The following is a 19706-nucleotide window of genomic DNA, read 5'->3' as shown; positions in this document are numbered from 1 at the left end:
AGCACAGACAGTGGAACCAAGTTGCTTCGGTTTGAACTCTGACTATAAAGTGTCAGTTCTGTACCCACATGTGTCTGTTTGGCATCCTACACAGGCAGTAATTAGGTCATCTTCATAAGAAGGAGCCCATGCTCTTGGCCTGTATAAAGCCTTCCTCTCTGCCACTGTGGCTCCTCCACTCCATGGCCCTGTTGGTCAAACATTGAGGTGGCCAAGAGCAGAAGCTGGCTGATGTCCAGTGATAAGTTATTCCATACGTAGTTTGGATGTAGTTAAATGCTTCCTCTGTTGTTGGTGTTCTGTGGTAGGCATTAACATGAAGCATAAAGATTGGCACTTTGTGCCATCAGCATGGCTGTTCTCCAGATTCCTTGTCTCTTATTTTATAGTTTTGCTCCTTCCATTTCCCTAACCAGTCAGCCTTTCCACTCCTAGGGAGTCCATGTTTTTTCTTCTCTGGTCACTTCTCCCTTTACCCTACCCAGCGAGAGAATTTTTATGTCATCATTGTCTTTCAGAACCAGCCATGTAGGGCTGTAGAGCAATAGCAGTCCATTTTGACTTGTAACTGGTAACCAGACCCTACCTTTCTCTTTTTTGTCACTGGTCACCAGGAGCCTATCATAGAGTCATTGGTATGAGCAGAAGTGGAAACATCAATGTCTCTGTGGGTAAGTGGCATGAAGTTCTGGGTCCTCTTGTAGTTTACTAGTGCCCTCTGGACCTGCAGTCTCTTGCATCAGGGTCTGAGCATCCAGGTAGTTTGCACTGGAGCTTGATGATGCTGAGAGTCTCTTCTTCCCCAAGTCCTAATCAATATTGGCAGCCTTCTGAATCACCCAGTCTCATCTTTTTAAAAAATTTAAAGTTAAATGTAACAGTTATAAACACTAATTGTTAATTTTCAGTTAGTGTATAGAATAAAAACATTCATCAGAAGTTGAGAGCCTCAAAGAAAGGCACAGGTAAGGAATTCACAGAGTGCACCCTTTCTGCTAGATCCTTGTCAATGGTTCTTGTGCAGATTCATGCTTGGGTTCCTTATAAGAAAAGCAGTAGTTGAAAAGCACGTCAGCTGCCAGCACCATAGAAACCCCAGAAATGCTCCCTTTCTTCATATTGGCATAATTGTTGTTCTACTAGTAGTAACCTCTTTCAAATGCTCTGACAAGTGCCTTTGGGGGTAAGGTCTCAACATCAGTATGCAGTTTAGCATCCCCTTTATTTTGACATCCATAAATTGCTTCTTCTTCTTCACTGGTATGACTGACACCATCTAGGTGTCCTGTGTTTCTACTGTCACCCTGTGTCATCTGTTCTGTTTAAATAGAAGCTACCCATTCTGATTTTAGCCTTACCTTTCTTTCCAGTTGATGATTCCCTTTAAATGAATTGCATATTTTTATACCCACACCTGGGGATTTGGGGTTCCCTAAGCTCTCATTTAGTTCTGACTGGAGGCATCTATTATTTAGTGGCAAACAATAGGCATAAAAGGCAGAATTATTTCTATCCTGTGGACTGATAACAAAGGAGCCAATAGATTATTACCTGTTTGTTGTTGTTTTTTTTTTTTGATACCCTGGGAGGGGTCCTCAGTGCTTTCAGGCACTCCCAACTGCAAGTTCCCATCTGCATTCTAGCAGATGAGGGTTCCCTCTAAGTCTACCAAAATCGGTTAGCTCTAGCAGCCTGTTGAGACTTAGATTATGGCAAAGCAGTTATAGCTCTAGGCTTGAGGAAAAGCTGAGTTATACCTTTGCTATTGGTCTTTCCATGGACTGCATTAAACATTTAGTCCCACACCCACCCTCCTAAAGGTCTTGCTCTTTGGTTATTACGTGCTTTCCAAAAGGAGACAGAGAAAGTTTATTTCCAGTCTCTTCAATTCATATTGCCTTTTCATAACCAAGATGTCATAACTCCTTTCTTAATTTAATTTTGGTAGTTATGCTTCTGGCTTTCTTATTTGATCATTCTCCAGTTTGGGTGTTTTTAGATTTAAGGTGGTTTTGTATTTTCCAGTTGTATATGGTACTGTGAGGAGAGCATGCCACAAGATTTATGATAGCATTTTTTATATTCTATAGTGACAGTTCAATTCATATCTTCTTCCTCCATCCTAATACTTCTTTCAACTATTTGTAATTTGCAGTCTCTGTCTCTCAGGTAGAATTTCCAGTTTCTCTGAGCTCCATCTACTTCCTACCTTTTCTTCCTTTCTTTATCCTTTAGGAGTTAGGGGAGGTCTGATTCTCTCCTTTCAGAACAACTTTTAACTTTTAAGATATTACATAAGCAAGGCATGAATAAGTTCTTATATAAAATGTTGAACTGTATATACCAAAGCCTAAGTTCTCCTTCGCTGCCCTGCCACCCAGTTGCCTTCCTCACCACCTTTCCCTTTGTCCCATTTTCATCTCATTGACCTCCACTTTGTAGTCAGGTTATTGACCTACCTGTGTATTCTACTATCTCTTGAATTAACCTTGATTTTTTAATATCTTTTAAAAATTATGTAATACTTCATGATTTTCAGGTTTAACTTTATAGAATTACGTATAACTTGTCTCATTAAAGTTAGTGTGGGGATTAAGTGAGTTAATATATATCAAGGATGTCAAATATATTAGATTTCTTACTCCATAATATAAAAAAACCCAGTATTTTAAGAAAAAGCTAATAAGCTTAGAGCCAGGGTCATTCAAAATATGGAGTAAGCCAGATATATTTTGTGAAGAAGTCTTTGAGTATACTAAGGTTCTCCATTTTATGACTCAGATCTAAACTTCTTTTCCCTGGTGTCTAAAAATAACTATAGCAGGAGTGTCCAACCTTCGGCTTGTCGACTGCATGCAGCGCAGGATGGCTATGAATGTGGTCCAACACAAAATCATAAAGTAAAACATTATGAGATTTTTTTTGTGATTACGTGTTACAATGTATTTAATATGTGGCCCAAGACATCTCTTCTTCCAGTGTGGCCCAGAGACACCAAAAGGTTGGACACCCATGAACTAGAGGGTGGTAATTATGGGAGCAGAGTTCTTGAGCTAGTACTTAGAGATTGTTGGGTCAGTAGTAATATTACTAAACAGCAGGTGGGTTTCTACTGCCCACTGCCCAGTAGGCAAACTCTGGAGGCAGAGGTTTGGTGATAAAGGAAAGGAGTCATTTATTCAAAAGCTATATAATGTTGGAAGAGTGGCAGGCTTCTGACTTAGAGCCCATTCCTTTTAAAACCCCCAAAGAAAAATAACCCTGCTACCCTTTGCCTGGCCAAACCAGTCCTAGACTGAGCCCAGTGTTCTTCCCATTTAAAAATACCATCCTTTGGGAAGCACAGGTGGCTGCAACATGATCATCCAGGCACTTTAGCTGGTTCCTGGTTGCAGTCCAGGCTCAGGCATCTTTCTGGAGACTGCATGCTCTCTGGAGTCCTACTTGTATGCTGCCCTTTCTTCCACACCCTGCCTGCTGGCCCAGGGCTTGCACTCCATCCCTCCAACCATGGGCATACCACTGTCTCCATACACCCAGCTGAGCAGAACTGTGCAGTGCAGCACCAGTTGCCCACACTACCAATGCTTTTTGCTCTGGAAGGGGCCTGGGATTGCTGCTAGACCACACAGTCTCCAGGGTCCACCAGCCTGGGTACACTTGGGCTCCTAACTGGGCAAGCAAGAGTCTGCAGAAAGCAAAAAGGGCCAAGTCTCCATGCGCTCTTTGTTTAAAAGTCTGAGCCCCAAACTCTATTTGCAGCAGAAACATCCAAATTCTCATACAATCCAAGCTAGTGTCCACCACACTCTTCAGCCTATGCAGCATCTGTGCCCCTCCTCCTGCCGCCATGATCTGGAAGTGGGGGGAGGAGTGTTTCTAGCCCTGGGCAGTGTCTCCATCTGGGATGGGGCATCACATGCTGTTTTGTTTACCCTTTTGGGGGGTGGTATAGAAATCTGTCTTGCACTGGCTACGGCTTCCCTGCTGTCTATGGTGCTTACCAACCCTACTCCCTACTGATCTGGCCAGATCCTCCAGAACAGTAACTGGCTATAACTGTAATGTTTGGGAGATGCCATTTCATTTGCCAGTGTACTTTAAAGAACTGTTAAGAATATGTTATGTGGTTTTTATAGTTGCTTTAGCCCCCTAATTATGTTTCCCTTAACAAGATACTGATATTATTTTTATTCCCTTCATTCAATTCTTAAACATTTATTGATTTGCTTGGTGATGTAAGGTGGATCCTGGCCTGTAGGATTCGTGTGTGTTATGGCTGCTACTGAACAAATACACACGGACTACAGAAATCCTGTGGGGAAAAAGGGACAGCACGGCTGCGCTCTTAAGTGAGAGAGAGTGAGAGGGCCAGAAGCCCCTAGCCCCTGCCTAGACAGGCTTTTATTGCTTTTCTGGGTATATTACATGGAGGGTGGTCTTCATTTACTATGCACAGGTTCACTGTAGGTGATTACCTTTTACAGATAACAAAGGAAATAATGTTACTAATTACTTCAAAGAGAAGGATGTTGCAGACCCAGGGGAAAAGTGGCTGAACCAGTCACACTCCATACTTGGGAGGTTTAGCACAAACTTTAGGAAGTTACAGTAAGCACTTGCTGCCTCAATTCAGGGTGAGGGAGTTTTAGCAAAAGCAAGTCTCATAGCAGTCTGGGTACAATGCAGGCCTGATTCCCCACAGGAAAACCTCTCCGTGGGTATATGTGCCACTCGCTCCCCTCTGGTTTTCCACATGGAGTCTGAGCTACATTCCCATGCCATTCAAAATGGTTCCCTACAGCGATGTGCTAGAAAATGTAGATTATAGTAACTGATGCAAGATAAGTTTAAAAAATCACCTGACTAAATAAGCCTCTTAAGTGGAGGAATCATGTCTGTCTCGTTTACTATTGTATGATCAGTGTGTGGCACATACCAAATAATTAATAAATAGTTTTTGAGTAGTGTTAGTCAAGAAGTGTGAAACAGCTATGGTGCATATTCTGGGTACACGAAGTACAGAGATGGGCCCTCACTTAGCCTGATGAATGCAGGTCAGAGATTGCTTACAAAAATTACTTATAGACCACGTCTTGAAGAATGAACTATAGTTAACCTGATGGATAACAAAGGGAAGAGTGCAAAGGATGTGCAAAGGAATGAAAGTCTAAAAGGGAATGCCTATAAAAGTAGAGAGGCTACAGTGATTTCAGTATAGTTGGATCATTGTAAGGGTATGGCAGACTGGGAGGGTGGTATTAGCCCAGCAAAGGCCGGGTTATAACAGTTCTTTTGTCTTGGTGATTCCATCCTATGAACTGAGAATATTTATAGATTTTTAAGTAGAGAACATGATATGGTCATTTGGTTTTAGAAGTTAGGTTTGGTTTTAGAAGTTAGCATTTTATTAAAAGTGACCATTTACTAGTCTGTACACTAAGTTCTAATACATTTCAAATAATTATATCAACAATATTTTCTGTCAACAAATACATTTAAGTTAAAAATGATTAGCAAACAGTATATTCAGACACACATTTGGAAATTTAAAAGCATGTCTTCTATAAATCCCACTAGTCAAAAGTAAAATAATGCAAATCAGGAAATAACTTAGAATTAAATTAAGAAAATTAGGATATATTAAAACTTGTGTGACATAGTGAAGCCTTGTGTACTCATTTAAACATAAAGTGAAGTAGATGATAAAGATAAAAGCTAACACCTGTAGAGCACTTGCTGTGTACTAAACATTGTTCTGCGTACTTTACAAGGTTTTTTTTTGTTTTTTTTTTTTCTTTTTTCATTTCATCTTCACACCGACTCTATAAGGTGGGTCTGTTGTTATTCCCACTTTACAGATGAGAAAACTATGGCACAAAGAGAAACTTACTCAAGCTTCTGGCTAATGAGTGATAGAAATGGGGTTTGAAATTAATGAAAAAATCTTTTTAAAGATTCAGTGGACAAGGTTATCAAAGGTAAAAGTTGTCTTCTTGAAAAGACTGATAAATAAAACATCTAATTGATTGATCAAGAAAAACCCAGAAAGCACAAATAGTATTAGGAATGTAAGGGAGGTGACAACATTAGATATAAAAGAGAAGTTTTAAAAATAAGAAAATACCTTGAGTGATACAAGGTATGCAAAATACAAATACATTTTATAACTCAAATAAAATGACAGTTTTCAATCCAAGGCTTCCAGTCAAGGCGGTAGCACAGGTAAATGCAGTACTTGCATCCTTCCACAGCCACATCAAAATTACAACTACAGAACAACCATCATTCAGAGCTGCCTGAAATCTAGCTGAATAGAAGTCCTACAATTAAGGATATAAAGAAGAAGCTATGTTGAGACTGGTAGGAGGGGTGGACACATTGCTGGTCCCATACCCATGTGTAGGAAATAAAAACCAGGAGGGATATCTCAGCTGCAGAGGTATCCCCTGAGGAACCAAGAGCTGCAGCCCCACACAAGGCCCCCCAGGCCAGGGTTGGAGCCTGAGGCAGTTCCTCTTGTAGTGTTTGCACGTGGACTTTCTTGAACTCACTATGTCTGAGTTCCTGCAGTGGGGCAGCAGCTCAAAAGACACCAAGAACATACAGTAGGAACTGAATTGTCTGGAATTGAGAAGATCTAGAGGGGCTGCTTTCTCCCAGACAGAAGTGCTGGCAGAGGCTATTGTTTCTTTTCTGAGTCCTTGCCCCACAGAGCTAGCAGGCAGGTACCAAATATGAGTCTTCATCATCACTGTTGCCCCTGGCCTGGTGATTCTGTGAGGATCTACCCCTCCCAACTACCAGGTCCAGCCAAGTGACTTTCCATTGGCTTTTCCCTACAAATGGCCTGTCTTGGCTCATGCTTCAGACTTTCCTAAAATATCTCAAAAAAGCAGCATCTGGCTTTGGTGTGCCATATACCTCTTGCTAAGTGGCCCCAGGTCTAGCACCAGAGGCAGCCAGCCTTGGTTCACAGCTTAGCCTCTCCAGTGCACCTTCAAGCCCAGTACGAGTAGCAGCCATCTGCAGATTGCTTTGTAGCTCATGACAGGTGACCCCAGGCAGAACACAGGTGATGGCTGACTTGCCCTGTACCTCCCAGGAGGCCCCAGAGCCAGCGTACCCAGTAGACAGCTTCAGACCACATTGAAGCACCACCCTTCCACCTCCACAAGGGATACATTCATGAGGCAGACACAATAGGCATCAGAGCCCTGCTGAAGTAAGTCCTACTTTGTAGAGGGGGCCCTGACATACTGATCCTCCACAGTGGTCACAGCCAGTCCTCCCAGCCAGTCAGCCAGGAGAGTAAATCCCTCCCACTGATATGCCAGCTGCAGTCAAAACTCAAGTACAACACAGAGCATACACAGTCCACATGGGAATGTTTGCACCTGAAATGCCCAGCCAGGTGAATGGAGAGTTTGTGTACTGTACCGTACAAGACACCTGCTATAGTAGGTCACTCTAACAAGCCGGGGCAATGCAGCAGCTCTATTTAATGCATAGAAACAAAACACAGGGAGGCTGCCAAAATGAGACAAAGAAACATTTCCCAAATGAAAGAACAGAACAAACCTCTAGAAAAAAATAACTAAAAATAGAGACAAGCAATCTACCAGATGCAGAGATCAAAACACTGGTTATAAGGGATGTTCAGTGAATGAATTTAGGAGAAGAGTAGATGAACTTAGAGCTTTAACAGCATGGAAAAAAAGGAAATGGAAACCATAAAAAGAACCAGCCAGAATTTCAGGATACCCTAACTGAAATGAAAGATAATTTTCAAGAATCAGAACAGCAAAAAGAAAAAAAAGAATCAAAAAAAGTGAGGATAGTGTAAGGAGCCTCTGGAACAACATCAAGCATACCAACATTTGCATCAAGTGGGTACTGGAAGAAGAGAGAAAGCAAGGAATTGAAAACCTATGTGAGAAAATAATGTCAAAAACTTTCCTAACCTGATGAAGAAACTAGACATGCAAGTCCACAAAGTGCAGAGAGTCCCAAACAAGAAGAATCCAAGGAGGTCCACACCAAGATACATTATAATTAAATGTGAAAGTTTAAAGACAGAGAAAATCTAAAAAGCTACAAGTGAAATGCAGTTAGTTACCTGCAAGGAAGCTCCCCTAAGACTTTCTGCTGATTTCTCAACAGAAACATTGCAGGCCAGAAGGGATTGTCAAGAAATAAATATTCAAAATGATGAAAAGCAAGGACCTATGACCAAGATTACTCTACCCAGCAAAGCTATCATTTAGAAATGAAGGACAGGTAAAGAGTTTCCCAGACAAGAAAAAGCTAAGGAGTTCATCATCACCAAACCAGTATTACATAAAATGTTACAAGGCCTTCTTTAAGAAGAAGAAACAAAAAAGGTAAAAAAATATGAACAATAAAATGGCAAAAATACATATCTCTAAATAATGGAATATAGAAAAACAAATGAACAAGCAGAACAGGAACAGGCTCTTAGATACAGAAAACATTTTGATGCTTAACAGGAGGAGGGTTGGAAGGATGGGTCAAAAAAATAAAGGGATTAAGAAAGAATAATCATGGGAATGTAAAGTAGTGCATAGGGAATATAGTCAATAATAATTGTGTATAGTTATGGTGTTGGATGGGTAGGATATTTATCAGGATGATCTCTTATTAAGTTATATCATTTCTAATCACTGGTGTGTACACCTAAAACAAATATAATATTGTGTGTCAACTACAGTTGAAAAATAAAAAATAGTCTAAATTTCTTTTAAAAATAAAATGACAATTAAAAATAACAAAATTAACTTCAAATAGATAACTATTAGAGAAATTTAATTTGTAATGAAAGATCTGACCCCTCCCATACACTCACAGATTAAGTCCTTGGCACATATGATCGTAAAGATGAGTTTTGTCCGACTATTCAAGTGGCAGGTATATCCAAATATATCACCTGTTCCAGAGAGTAGGAAAATTTCCTCAGTTTATTTTATGTGGCTAGTATAACCTTGATAACAAAACCAGATGTGGATAGTATGTGAAAAACTTATAGGCTGGTCTTGTTTATGAACACAGATAACAAAACCTAACAGAATACTAACACAACAAATCCAGCTGTGTATTTAAACATTATCATGTCTACAATAATGAAATACGATTGTGGTATTACCTACCCAGAGTAAGTGTCAGATTCTACAGGTTTAAGGGCACAGTCCCCAATAAGACTGCCCTCAATTGAGATTCCAGTCACAAGTTTGGAAATTCCCCAGGCTACTCAGCACTTCTAACTGGCTACAAATCTAGGAGGGTTCCTACAACTACACTCAGGTTTGGCAGTTCACTAAAACGACTCACAAAAGTTAAGAAAGTAGACAGTAGTTTTATTGTAAAAAATACAGACTGGGATCACCCAAGTAAAAGAAATATATAGAGTAAGGTCTGGGAGGGTTTCAGAGGTGGAGCTTCCATGCCCTGCTCACTGGGATCAGGATGTGTCATCCTGCTAGCATATAAATATATTCACCATCCAGGGATCTTATCCAAGCTATAGTGTACAGAGTTTTTGTTGGTTTCATTGTGTGGGCATGATTGAATTGGCCATGTGATTGAACTTGGCCTTGAACCCTTTCTCCTCCTAAGAGGTTGGGCTGGCTGAAAGTGCCAGCCCTCTAATGGTAGGATTGGTCTTTCTCTGGAGGCTTACCCTCATTCTGAGTCATCTATTAGCATAAACTCAGGCATGGGACTTGTGAAAAACAAAGATACTCCTGTTACCCAAGTAATTCCAGCGATTTAGAGGTCCCCTTCCAGGAAACAGGGACAGAGATGCAGACAAATTCTTTATTATTCAATAATGACAAATTCAGATTTATTTCAGTAATCCAAGACAATGTGTTAATTGTATTAATGCATAATGATTTAACTCAAAACTTAGTGATTTGAATCAACAAAACTTAACATTCAGGAATTTAGGAGCAGTATACTGGGTGTTTTTGGCCCAGAATGCCTCATGAAACTTCAATCAAGAAGTCAGCAGGTATTGTAGTCATCCGAAAGCTTGACTGGGATAGCATCCACTTCCAAGACGGCAGACATCTGGGTGTTGGCAGGAGGTCTCAGCTCCTCATCCACGGGCCTTTGCACAGACTCCTGAATGTTAGGTCATGAAAACTGGATTTTCCCAGAGTGATTGACCCAAGAAAGATAGCAAAGAGGAAGCTACATTACCTTTTAAGACTTAGTCTCAGAATTCATACTTTGTCATTTTCACTTTATCCTGTTTGTTAGAAGTGAGTCAGTCCAGCCCACACTCTAATTAGGTTCTATCTCTTGAAGAGGGGAATATGTAAAAATTTGTGGACATATATAAAAACCACCACAGGTGGTTTACACTTTTTAAAAAGCTCTTGTTATGGATTATTATTAATGTATCTATTAACATCTTGAAGGAGGATTACACCTATGATTTGTATCAATAGACGGCAAAAAAAACATTTGATGAAATTCAGTCCCATTTGTGATGAAAACTTAGGAAAACAGAGAACAGAAAGGGGAACTTTAATGTGATAAAGAGTTTCATTAAATTTGTAATTGTCTTAGGAAGAATTGGCATACCTGATAATGAGGCTTTCTATACATAATGTATCTTTACATATGTTAAATTAATTTCGTGTCCTTCAGGAATATTTAAAAATTGTTCTTAAGTCAGTGTGGTGTATTTGGAAGTGCAAAATGGTATTATCCCATTTGGGGTCCCAGTGGGGATGACCAACATATCTACCAAAATTACTTCTAGTCCCAGAATTCTACCTCTGGGAATCTATCCTATAGATTTATTTGCAAAACAAACAAACAAACCAACAAAAGCATCTATTCAAGTTTATTTATTACAGCATTGTTTATATTATAATACCAAAACATGAAAGCAACCTAAAATGTCCATCAGGTTGAATGGATAAATATAGCTTAAGCTGTTGTTAGAATGGAATACTATATAACAATAAAAATGAATTATAAGGAACTGTATGTATCCATCATGGAACTCACAATGTTGAATGGAAAATAAGAAAATTATACAAATACACCTACTTTATACATTATAGAAAATTTAACTATGCAAAGCAATAATGTATATTGTCAGCAGGTTAGTGTCAAGTCTATCCCATGTCACAGAACTTCATGAAAACACTAAACAGCAAGTTTTAACCTGAAGAGGTGTTCTGACATAAAAAAAATCTAGATGTTTCATCACAAGATGGAAAAACTGTTACTGGATTTTCAGGTGCTTCACATTTATAACAGGAATTTATGATCTTGAACGTGTTCTTTCTTAGACCTACAGGGATGCAAGGTTTAGTTTGCTATAGTTTGTTGTTTGTGCTTGTCAGGAAAGAATTGTTAACGACCCAAGTTTTACACCATCTGGTCTTATTCAGGGCCTTTGGTGAATTCAAGTTTATGTAAAAACAGTTACCATTGAATCTTGTGTCTATATACTGAAAAGACTGCGAATTAGTTTAGATGCTACTTTGAAATTCCCTTTTTCAGACCACATTGCTTGTACCAAAAAAAGTACTGACTGTGTTTTCTTTTTGTCTATGATTATTTCCACAGTTATTTATCTTGCTATAACTATGTGGTACTATAAGAGTATAAGCCATTGTTTGCCTTAAGCAATATTTTAGATCTTGGGAAGTGATGGTTTACTTATACAGGCCTTTTGAATTTATATCTCAAAATTAAGTAAGTGCAGTGAAAACAATGGAAAATTTTCCTCACTGAGTCTTGACACAAGTCAGTGCTCAAAGCTAGCAAAAAGAAGTGGTGTGGTTTTTGTATCATTTCAGTTATGTTGAGATAAGGAAATGGAATAGTTTATTCATAGTAGCCCTTTTAGAAAAGATTCATTTGTATATAAAAAGAAAAGGAATTGGTATACCATTTTAATTCTTACTGCTATGTTGTCATTTCCTCAGCAAATACTTACTTAGTACCAATTATGTGCCAAGCACCATAGGTAGGTGCTAGAAATACAGAATGAAAAATACTAATACTGCCCTCATAGAGCAGGTGGCAGGCAATAAACAAAATAAATACTAGACTCTATATCAAATTATAGTATGACAAGTGCTAAAGAGGAATAAAATCAGGGAAGGAGGATAGGCATGTTAGGGATGGGGATGATATTACAATTTTAAATAGGGTGAGTGGGAACACTGGAAATAAGAAAAGAGATATTTGAGTAACCACTTAGAAGAGATATAGTATCAAGTCATACAGGCAGAGGGACTTGCAAAAGCAAAGGTCCTGCATCAGGACTGTCCTGGCATGTTTAAGGAGTAAGGAGGCCAATATGGGTGGAGTGAAGGATTTTGGAGGCTTGTGGGCCATTGCAGACTTCAGCTTTTACTCTGAGGAAGTTGGGGAATCATTGGAAGGTTTAGAACAGAGGAGTGATGTGCTCTAATATGCTTTTTATTATCACTTTGGCTGCTGTGGTGAGAATATGCTATAGGTGGGCAAGGATAAACGCAGGGAGGCCAGTTAGAAGGCTATTTCAATAATCCAGGCAAAAATTGTTAGTGCCTTGGGACAGAGTGTTAGTATGTGGAGGTAGTGAGAAGTGCATGTGTTCTGGATATATTTTGAAGATAGAACCCACAGGATTTGCTGAAAAAAAGGATATGGAATATGAGAAGGAAGGAGAGAGTAGTCAAGAATGACTGTAAGATTTTAGGCCTGGGAAACTGAAAGAGTAGGGAAACTGTTGACTGAGGTGGGAGAGACTGAGGATCTAGAGGATTTGGGAGTTGAGAGAAGACCAAAAGTAATCAACTGTATAGCTGCTGGTCACATTAAGTGCATTTTTATAGTATTTGAGCTATGTTTAAAGTAATCTTTTTATAACAATATTATTTTTTTGCATATGTTGTTATCAAGTATCTTTTCAAGATATTCATGTTTAGCCAGAATCACTAATTCCAAATTTTGGTACTCCTTCAAGCATTTTGACTTGGGTCACCTAGATTAGAATAGAAAGGCCAACCAATGTTGAACAAATTTCTAACTGTGATAGGTTAAAATGATTTGTGGTGAGAAAAAGTGAAATGTACTGAGTCTAGAATGCATTCCTAAATTCAGAGTATCTTAGAATACTCTTTGAATATATGTTAAAACACTTAATATACTTTATAAGTATTAAAATGTTAGATATGTTGGTTCCTCTCTGATAAAATGGATACATGTAAAAGTATGTGAATGTGGTGGGTGTCTATAATCAGTCTGTTACTCTGAGATTTATTATCTGAAAGTATTGCATCAATCAAGAAAGCCAAAACCACACTTTAAGAAAGGAAGATTTTATTTATTTATTTTTAGAGAGGGGAAGAAAAGGAGAGAAACATCAGTGTGTGGTTGCCTCTCGTATACCCCCCAATGGGGATCTGACCTGCAACCTAGTCATGTGCCCTTGCCTGGGAATAGAACTGGTGACCCTTGGGTTCACAGGCCAGGGCTCAATCCACAGAGCCACACCAGCCGGGGTGGTTCTGTTTTTTTAAACTGAGAATTTGGTATAGGGAATTCACTCCACAAGTATTAGGGAATTGAAAAAACTAAAGGAACATTGAGATTGCGCAGAAGTAGTAATTGTGGGAAGCACCTACCACCCTCCCCAGAGGTTGAATTTGCAGAACCGGGAAGCTTGGAGAAAGGGTGCTCCTATGGACGCTCTCTAGGAGCTCAGAACCCAGCTACTGCTGGCACCTAAGGAGCTCAGAATGGGGTCTTAAGGAGCTGTCACTCAGACCCTGAAGTGTTGACCCTGAAGTGCTGAATCTGAATGGTGGCTAAGGAAATTGGTTCTTGGAGTGTGAAAGGAACTTAATAACTGGAACCTACTGCTGCTGCCAAGGTGAAGGTGTCATTTAGGTGACCCTAGTACAGCAAACAAAATTAGGAAGAGGGGAGCCCCTTCTCCCCTTCTCCAGCTTTCTCTAGTTTCCCAGTAGGCAGGACCTGTCAGGGAGCCACCTAATGAAAGACAAAGGAGCAGTGTCCCAGCTCTGTTTTGCTTCATTGTTGAAAAGCAATAGTAATAATACTAAGGGGCAAGGTACTTTGTATTTTTTTTCTCATCACCTCCTGGCTGCAGTACTGAGTGGAATTTGTGCTTTGTCTGCAGTAGACTTGCTACTTACTGGTTGTATAAACTTTGGCAAGATTCTTAACTTTGCTGAGCTTCTTTTTCCTTCAGAGTTGTTCCGATGAAATAAATAAAGTCTTAGGTGGCTCAATAAAAGTTAACTTCCTGTTTCCCTTTTGATACATTTATTCATGTACTTAACTGTACTTCAAACACTGCACTCAGCATAAGAAGACCTGGGTTTCAGTGTGTCCTTCAAGTTGCCAGCTATGTGAAATTTCAGTAAATCACTTGAGCTCCCTAAATCTGTCTTTTTTTGTAAAAGTATGAATAATTTCACTTACTGTGAGAGTCATACAGATGGTTATAAAAATGGGGATGTCCTAATGGCATAAAATTGCCATTAAATACTATATATCAGTTTCTCTCATTTCATCTGCATAGACCTAGAGCACTAAACTCTTCTCTACCATATTTATCTCTATAAAATACTGTGCAGAAATACAGTATTATTTACCATTGCCCATAATACACCTAGACAGGTGACCAAACTCTCTATTCCTTCCCTCATTTCTGCAACCACTGATTGATTTCATTTGTATTGGTCATTTGTGCTTATCCCAGAGGATAGACAAAAACACCCAGAGCCCCTCAATTAATAGCTAGCATTAGGAATTTCTTCTGAGCACAGATGTGTCAAAAATTGCTGTATAGCATCATCTAGTTCTAATTATTTGTGAAGTTTTCTTGTTTAATACAATTTTTAAAAGAGCTTTAGAGAAACTATGTTAGGTAATTTGTAGTACAAAATTGAATGATATTTTGAAAATAGATTATTTTTTGTTTCTTAAAAAATACTTCATAAACCAAGACGCATTTGTTATGCACTTAATATTTTTAAATTATATTTTTATTGTTTATGCTATTAGAGTGCTGTTATGCTGTTATGCTATTAGAGAAAATTGTCCCAATTTTCCCCTTTTGCCCACCTCCACCCAGGCCTCCTCCCACTCCCTCAGGCAAACTCCACCCTTCGTCCTTGTGCGTGGGTCATGCATATATGTTCTTCTGCTCATCCTTTCACCTTTCATCCAGTCTCAACCCTACCCACCCACCTAAAGCAGTCACATGTGTCCATACCTCTGTTTTAATTTGATCTTCAGTTTACTTTGTTCATTAGAGTCCACATATAAGTGAGACCATGTGGTATTGGTCTTTCAGTGCCTGACTTATTTCACCTAGCATAATAGTTTCCAGGTCCATCCATGCTGTCGCAAAGGGTAAGAGTGCTTCTTTTTTTACTGCTGCATAGTATTCAGTTGTGTACATGTACCACAGCTTTTTTATCTACTCATCTACTGATGGTCACATAGGAAGTTTCCAGATCTTGGCTACTGTAAATAATGCTGCTAAGAACAATTCTTCTAAATTGGTGTTTTGGGATTCTTAGGATATATTCCCAGAAGTGGAATTGCTGGGCCAAAAGGACTTTCCCTCTTATTTTAAAAAAAAAAAGTTCTTCCCTTTTCAATTTTTTGAGGCAACTCCTTAGTGTTTTCAACAGTGACTGCAGTCTGCATTCCCACTAACAGTACACCAGGGTTCCCTCTTCTTCACATCCTTGTCAGCACTTGTTGTTTGTTGATTTATTGATGATAGACATTCTGTCAGGTGTGAGGTGATAATCTCACATGGTGGTATCTGATTATTAGTAATGTTGACTATCTTTTGATATATCTGTTGGCCATTGTATGTCCTCTTTGGAGAAGTGGGTATTCAGGTCCTTTGTCCATTTTTTAATTGGATTGTTTGTCTTCCTAGTGTTGAGTTGTATAAGTTGTTTTATGTATTTTGGAAATTAATCTCTTATCAGATGTTTCATTGGCAAATATGTTCTCCCATATAGTGGGTTCCCTTTTTATTTTGATGGTTTCATTGCTGTGCAGAAGCTTTTTAATTTGATAATCCTATTTCTTCATTTTTTCCTTTGTTTCCTTTGCCCCCAGATGTATATCAGCAAAAATACTGCTATGCAAGATGTCTGAGATATCACTGCCTATGTTTTCTTCTAGGATTTTTATGGTGGTCTAGTTTCATTTTTTTGCATGTACCAGTCCAGCTTTCCAACACCATTTATTCAAGAAACTGTCTTTATTGTATACTCTTGCCTCCTTTGTCAAATACTAATTGCCCATAAATGCATGAGTTTATTTCTGGGCTCTGTGTTCTATTCCATTGATGTATATGCTTGTTCTTATGTCGGTACTAGGCTGTTTTGATTACAGTGACCTTATAGTATAGTTTGATATCTGGTATTGTGATACCTCCAACTTTGTTCTTTTTTCTCAAGATTGCTGAGGCTATTAGGTGTCCTTTTTGGTTCCTTATAATTTTTGAAATATTTGTTCTAGATTTGTGAAATATGCCATTGGTATTTTAATAGAAATTATGTTGCATCTATAGATTGCTTTGGGTAGTATGGACATTCTAATGATGTTACTTCTTCAATCCATGAACATGATATATGCCTCTACTTATTTATATCTTCCCCAATATCTTTTTTCAGTGTCCCATAGTTTTCCAAGTACAGTTGTTCTATCTCAGTTAAACTTATTCCCAGTTACCTTATTTTTTGTTGTTGTTGCAATAGTAAATGATATTGTTTTCTCAGTTGCTCTTTCTGAGAGTTCATTTTTGATGTATAAAAGTCATTAATTTCTGAGTATTGATTTTGTACCCTGTTACTTTGTTACTTGATTAGATCTAGTAATTTTTTTATGGAGTCTGTAGGGTTTTCTATGTACAATATCATGTTGTTTGTGAATAATGACAGTTTTACTGTCTCTTTTCCAATTTGGTTGCCTTTTATTTCATCACCATGTCTGATCACTGTGGTTAGGACTTCCTTTTCTAAGTTGAGTAAGAGTGGCGAAAGTGGACATCTCTGTTCCTGATTTTTTTTTTTTTCCCAACAATAGAGTCTTCATGTTCCAGACAGCAAATTCACATAGAAAAGCCCACTGCCATCGTCCCTCATGCCCTTTCCATCTGAGGCTGGGCTGAAAGAGACACAGGTGTAGGGGGGAGAGGTTGGAGGTTCACAGCAGACTTGTGTTTCAAATGTGGAGGTAGGAGTCCTTCTGGATGATGGTGGTGGTGGTGGTGGTGGGAGGGGGGTATTATTGCATTTGCTGAGGACACCCCCTTTTGTATTCCCTGTGTCAGGAAACCAGGGAGGTCAGGACCCCCAAACAGAATCTGGAGCTCCAGAGCGACAGAGGGACCAGTTTGGCAGCTGATACGGAAAGTATTGGGGGCATGGGCTGGCTGTGCAGTCTGGCTGCGCCTTCCCAGAGCCTGACCTGGGTGAGTTAGATAGGGTGCAAATGAGCAAGGAGGGAGCTAAGTACCTCAGCCAGGCTGGGAACCAGGGAGGGAGTGGTACTTATTGGAGTGGAGCAAGGGTGTGGCCGCAGATTCACTCCACATCAACCTGGGATTGCTGGTCCATGGCCAGGCCAAGTCAGCTGCTGGAATCTTGGTCCATGGTGTCTTCACCCCAGTAGCTCCCACCAGGCTGAGCTTAGGTCATCACAAGATCCTGTGGAAGGCCCTAGTAAGACCTAACCTTGGTGTCTCCAGTGGTGCTCCAGATGTCAAAGACAAACTCATCAGAGAAGGCAGAGTCACCAGCCACTCATTCAGGGCCTCAGCCAATTTGTTTAGGTTCCCCTTGTACTCCCCAAACTCTACCATGGTGGTCCCCAACTCTGTGTCACTGATGCCTATGGAACTCTCCAGCAGGTCATCTTTCTCAGTTGCCCTCTCCTCAAAGGTTGAGGGCAGATTGTCTACCATGGCAGGCCCCAGGATTGGAGCCCAGGAGTCCCTTGGCCAGTGCCCAGCTGGGTTCCCAGCCAGAGTCAGGACAGCCACCCCCTGAACCCATGCCGATCATGTCAAAAGCCTTGCAGGGCTCTGTAAGCCTCATTGTGGTGGTGCATCTCTGGGCAGTTCATTGAGCAACTGGGCTACCTCATAGGGCTGACCACCCAGCAGGCTCAGCCTGTTGATGGCCTTGGACATGTCCTACATACTAATGAGCTGAATGTAGTGGTTGATGCTCCCCTCCTTGATATGCTTGATGAAGGCCTAGCCAGCTGTTGTCTGAGATGATGAGCCCCAGCGCCTCCTCCAACTTGAACACCTTCATCTCCTTACGGCATCCCTTGATGTGGACAAAGATGAAGTCCTCCAGCCTGATCTGGCTGGCTAGGAGCTTGTTCATGTCCACTTTGTGGATGTCAAGGGTACAGAATATCACCTCAACTAGCAGCTGGAAAGGCCTTAGCGATCTTGCCATTAGCGATCTTGCCATACAGCTTCTAGACATTGGTAAAGTCCATGATACCACCAGTGAGACTGCCATGGGCCAGCTGGGTGTGGAACACAAGTCAGGGCCAGGGAGGGGGAGGCAAGCCCATCTGTGTCCACCCCTGCCTCACCTCCACCCATGGGCCCTGGCTTCTGTATGCCCAGCCCACTATTTTCTGGCTCAGCTCTTCATTTTCCACCATAGGTAGCATCTTTTTCTGGTGCACAAGACCCAGCAGCAAGAGGAGTGAGTAGAGGGGGTACCCCCAGGAGATCTAGACTAGTGCAATGGCTAACTCCTAGTCTTCTAGCTTCCATCATTGCCTCCCCAGGGTCTCTAGTCAACACTGTAGCCAGAGTGATCCAGCTGCATAGCCATGGACAAGTCAGTTTATTTGACAGGGACTCGGTTTCCTTATTTATGCTGTGCCCTGACTGCATGCACCCAGCTCTCTTATTCCTGATCTTAAGGGAAACACTTTTAGTTTTTGCCCATTTGAATATGATGTTGGCCATGGTTTGTCATATATGGCTTTTATTATGTTGAGGTATGACCCCTCTATTTCCACTTTGCTGAGAGTTCATATTATAAATCGGTGCTGGATTTTATCAAATGCTTTTTCTGCATCTATTGTTAAGATCATGTGACTTATCTTTCATTTTCTTTATGTGATATATCACATTTATTGATTTGTGAATATCATACCAACCTTCCATCCCTAGGATAAACCCCACTTGATCATGGTGTATGATCTTTTTAATATATTGCTGGATGCAGTTTGCTAATATTTTGTTGAGGATTTTAGCATCTATATTCATCAGAGATATTGACCTAAAGTTTTCTTTGTTGTGTCATTGTCTGGTTTTAAAATTAGGATAATACTGGCCTCTTACAAAGAACTTGGAAGTCTTCACTTCTTTTGCATTTTTTGGATTAGTTGGAGGATAGGTGTTCTTCTTTGAATGATTGGTAAAATTTGCTCGTGAAGCCATCTGGTCAGGACCTCTCTTTGCTGGGAGTTCCTTCGTAACTGCTTCAGTTTATTAGTTATTAGTCTATTCATGTTTTCTGATTCTTCCTAATTCAATTTTGGAAGATTGTTATGTTTCTAGAAATTTATTTATTTTGTCCAGGTTGTCCAATTTGTTGGAATATAGTTGTTCATGGTATACAAAGGTTCTTACAGTCCTTTGT

General features: G+C 40.0%; 1 protein-coding gene and 1 pseudogene across 4 annotated transcripts in view; one reads left to right on the top strand and one right to left on the bottom strand.

The window, feature by feature from the left end:
- Nucleotides 1-19706, top strand: part of BMPR1A (bone morphogenetic protein receptor type 1A) — a 173194-nt gene that overhangs the window by 85914 nt on the left and 67574 nt on the right. The window contains exon 3 of one of the 4 annotated variants that reach the window (XM_045841807.1): nucleotides 615-671. The exons of the other annotated variants lie outside the window; for them this stretch is intronic. The gene's annotated coding sequence lies outside the window, so the exon portion shown is untranslated. The remainder of the gene's footprint in view (nucleotides 1-614; nucleotides 672-19706) is intronic. 4 annotated transcript variants of the gene reach the window in all.
- Nucleotides 10024-19504, bottom strand: LOC123821140 (annotated as a pseudogene).

This window comes from Phyllostomus hastatus, unplaced genomic scaffold (genome assembly GCF_019186645.2).
Source record: "Phyllostomus hastatus isolate PE091 unplaced genomic scaffold, TTU_PhHast_1.1 phas_contig_38, whole genome shotgun sequence".
Lineage (NCBI taxonomy): Eukaryota > Metazoa > Chordata > Mammalia > Chiroptera > Phyllostomidae > Phyllostomus > Phyllostomus hastatus.
This window is presented reverse-complemented; position numbering and strand designations above follow the sequence as displayed.